Source organism: Sinohyriopsis cumingii, chromosome 6, assembly GCF_028554795.1.
Source record: "Sinohyriopsis cumingii isolate HCF-2022 chromosome 6, ASM2855479v2, whole genome shotgun sequence".
NCBI classification, from domain to species: Eukaryota; Metazoa; Mollusca; class Bivalvia; order Unionida; family Unionidae; genus Sinohyriopsis; species Sinohyriopsis cumingii.
In genome coordinates, this window is record NC_142966.1 from 29,216,312 (window position 1) to 29,220,881 (window position 4,570).

The window sequence follows — 4,570 nt, forward strand, 5'->3', positions numbered from 1 at the left end:
TTCAGAATAAAAAAAAATGATGTGTTGTTATTCCTATATGACTTGAACTTTGTGTTTAATATTAGTTGTAAATGCTTATTATATTATTATATTACTCTACTGATTATTAACTGTACTACCCTCCCAAGTGGAGACTGCCCATGGTAGTAATAATAGAATCCATCATATGCCTATGTGTAAATTATGAAAATTCCATCCTTGGCTCAGAATTTAAAGTGGTACACAAGGTTGTGCTGAGTGTTTGATGCAGATCTGTAATCCCAAGGGGAAAATTTCTATCCCAGATCAAAGCACAATGATTATTTTCTGACACATTTTAATCAAAATGGGAGTCCATGTCAAAAATGCACACTGTTAATATTGCAGCAACTTTGAAACTTTCATTACCTAATGACAGAGCTTAAAAAGTTAGATTTACACTGAACTACTGAGTGGAAACTTTCAGTGATGTTCCTTTTAGCTTTCAAAGAACACAAACACAGTAGTTAAATGATACACATATGAAGAGGTCACAAAAATAAGTCCACTTTTATTGATAAGATTAATCAAGATGGACAAAAATAATGACATAGTTCTCATTCAACTTTGAGATACAATTGATTTACCCTTCAGAAAAGATACAATAAGAATGTATATTTTATAAACAAAACAACAATTACAACAACAGCTTTTTCAGCTTAAAATGCTTGTTTTGACTACTGGGAAAATATGTTCAGGTGATGATGCAAATGAAGACATATTTGAAATTTTGTGTGCTCCCAGTAAATGTGTATATGAATGTGATAATATCACTATATTGCCAAACAGACCATATACCTAATTAAATTTAAGGTGATTCCTGAATACATTTACATATCATTTGATATTTGCTTATACCAAGAGGTGCTAATGTTAAATGTGACTAATTATAGATTTTATTGTGGAATAATATCTGGATACAAAGAAAGATGTCACCCCTACATCAAGTTTGTCATACTGAAGATCATGCTAAGCCTTCTTTCTATGATCAGTGCACAGATATATACCTGACAAGTGTGTCACTTTAAACTGAATAATGAACATTTGTTCCAGATAATAAGGGCTGTTCCATTAAAACATACATGGGACAAAGGGAAGGCACTTTTAAAGTGGGGTACTCACCCATAGATGCTATTTAGAAATTTCTTATAATTTTAATACGAACTCGTTGAAATCAAAGTACCATGGCATCTATTTTTAAAAACTGCCTTCCCTGGGTACCATGTATGTTTAAATGGAACAGCCCTAATGGTTATAATAGTGCAATCATATCTTTGTAAAGAAGCAAACAGTAACAAGTGTGCATATACTGTCTTCACAAAATAGTACAAAATACTTCCTATAGAGATTGTCATAAGTTTAATATTTTAGCATTAAAGATTGAAAAAGTTTGTAAGTTTTGCTCAAAACTGTGATGTCTTGAAAGAATCAAATCGGCCTCAAAAAGAAAATGAATCACACAGATCGTACAGCAATTTACTTTTGTCATATGATTAATATCAATTTTGCAGTTTTGTGCCACAGTGACAAGATTGTTAGATTTATTTTAAATAATTTCTTATTCTAGTTTCCAGCCACTTCTTGTTAATATTTTTCATTGAAATTATATCTTTGGTGACATGTCCAAACAATTTACATGCTAGATAAGCTGCATATATAATATGTTTGTCCTTTTTTATCAAGCTTCATTGACATTTTGCTGTATGCCAATTTCTTTTTGCACTTTTGCTATTGGTTCTTTACAAAATATAAAGTGTTTTCATCTGAAAAAATGGCCAGATACAAAAATTTGTGGGTGTATTCAACAAGAGCTAACTCTTGGTCTGTGCTTTCTGATCCTTTTCCTTCCTGCAATCAAAGATAGAAAAAAATTAATTTGTTACTTCTAATCTAAAAGCCAACTGCATAAAATCTGTGAAGATGAAATAATTAAGGATATAATCTTGAGAAACATACACTTTAAAGCATATAAATTTTGAATTTTCGGTCACAAATGTCCTAAAGACAGAAGGCTCATAGACCCACTACATGAATGAGTAAACCTCTGTAAACTTTACATCGGCATAAAGATACATATCATGGGGATAAATGTTAGGCCTTATTGATTTGTATTGAATTGTACAATAAAATTTAATAAAGTTAGTCAGAATCATGCTGAAATATCACTAACATTTATTTGCAAAAATATAAGCTTAATAATAAGTGTGCATTTGGAATTAAGCTAACAAAGTACACCGCTCCCTCAGTAACTCATGCCCTGATAACTTGCAAACCCGCTTATTATTAATTCCAATTAATTAATTTGTAACACATGATAGGTTGTCGTAACCAGTTGGAACGATCTTTCATATGTTGGACATTTTGAAAATAATTGTTATTTAAACAGAATAATGAACAACTTCATTAGAAAAAGCACGTTATTAAAAATTAATATCGACATGATTGTAAAATGAGGAATTGGTCAATAAACAGCACAGTTCCATAATGCCGCTCTCCCCCCCCCCCCAGTTTTCTTGATATCAAAGGGATTTTTTTTTTCTCAATTTTTGGAGTTCCCTTGGTAACTCACATCCTGCTTATAGTGTGGTCTATGTTTGTGGACCTCGTTATGAAGTAAGAACTTTTATAATCAGTTATCCAATATATATAAAATTGCGTCTCTTGTATTCTTCCTACCAGTGTCCAGTATTCATAGCATATATTGTAGAGGTTCTTTCTTACTTAATTCACCACAAATGCTTCCAATATGAATAAATATATGGTTGAAGTATTTAACATTACCGGACTTGCAACTGTGTATCTTTCATAATGACCAAATGGAGACTATCTTCCAACTCTTATTACCTGGCCTAATGATGTTATTGTCTTTTAGACTAAAGGTCTGCTTGGGTTATTATTGTGGTACTAGTCACAATACATCAAATTCGTATATAAAATACCTTGAAAGAATATTTACTGATATCTATAAGGCCATTCTTAAGCTTAAACTCAATCTGCAACTCAGTTAAAGCTAACACATTGTACATACATAACTGATATAGCTAATCACATCTACTGTATAAATTGAAAACAAAAAGTATGACTTGGAAAATCTCATATAAAATATTCATCCATCCTTAAAAGAAAGTAATTTACTAGTTTAGAATTAACCAGTTTGATGTCATTTTTTTTATGGAAATTATATTATATAAGATTAAAAAAGTCAACTGAAAATATAACTATTAAATTAAAAGAAAATATTAAATCAATTGTCAAATATCATGACATTGAAAACAGACCTTTGCATGTTGTCTGACTGCTGTTGCAGATATCTTAAGTATCTTCTTTTCTGTCATCAAGACATCTTTCAAAACAAAAGTATTGTCTTTTATCCCCCACTTATCTTTCTGTGCCATTTGGCTCTGCTGTTTATTGGTGTGATCCCTCTCAGACTTGTATCATAGTAGGGACCCCCTATGTCACTTCACTAAGGATGGAGTTTGATATCAGTTTGCCTTTTATGAGAAACCCAATTACTGGACTGGAGGACATGAAGGCTATCATATTTCAGATTATCAATGTCAGTTTGTTGGAATCCAATTGACTGTAATTGCTACAAAGAGAAACCTGTTGAGTGATTCTGCAGCTGTTCCCCTGTAGCTGTGCAGGGTCACCTGAATGGGGAGTTTTCAGAATTAGATTTGAAAATAAAAACATTTTAGCACAATTAAGCAAAAACAATTGGGGAAGACAGATTATATATATATATATATATATATATATATATATATATATATATATATATATATATATATATATATAATTGACCCAATTAGATGTTCAGGACGTTATAACTTCATTGTAATTTATACTTTCCACACTTTGTAACACTTTGTACTTGAACATGCTGTCTTACAACAATTTCAAGTACAAGAAATTCACATATTCTGTCTATATCATTATTGGCTATGTATGTATTTATGTAAATGTGTTGTAACTGTGCATGGGAAAGACTATATGTATGTATGTATGTTTGTATGCATGTGTGTGTGTGTGTGTGTGTGTGTGGATGGATGGATGTATGGATGTGTGTGTGTATATATGTATGGATGGATGGAAGAATGGATGTATGTATGTATGTATGTATGGATGGATGGATGGATGGATGGAAGAATGGATGTATATATGTATGTATTTGTGTGTGTATGCATGTGTGTGTGTGTGTGTGTATGTGTGTGTGTGTGTGTGTAATTTCACCTAGTAAAGCAACATGTGATGGCTCATTTCATAGGAATCAGACTCATAATCCTAGCATTCAAGCTTTGATAGTCTCCTCAAGCCAGCATTGGGCTAACCGTTTTGGTGTGTCCTTGGGAAAAGTATTTGGTTATAATGGTGCTGACAAAACCAACAAAAGCAAAACACAAAAAATCCGGCTCTGTGGGTCAACAATATAATAACTAATGAAGCAGACTTCAAGAACAAATACTTACATTAACAAGGAAAACAAAATTAACCTCTGGGTTTTTATCAACTCTTTATAGTACCTACCTTGATATATAAAATCAAGTTA

At 31.8% G+C, this 4,570-nt stretch overlaps 1 long non-coding RNA gene across 1 annotated transcript; it reads right to left on the reverse strand.

Annotated features, from left to right (window-relative positions):
* Nucleotides 1-917: 917 nt before the first annotated feature.
* LOC149796564 (uncharacterized) lies at nt 918-3,455 on the reverse strand. Its single transcript, XR_016421448.1, has 2 exons — nt 3,297-3,455; nt 918-1,866 (listed from the first exon to the last, which is right to left on the reverse strand). It is a non-coding gene; the product is annotated as an uncharacterized LOC149796564 (long non-coding RNA).
* Nucleotides 3,456-4,570: the final 1,115 nt, after the last annotated feature.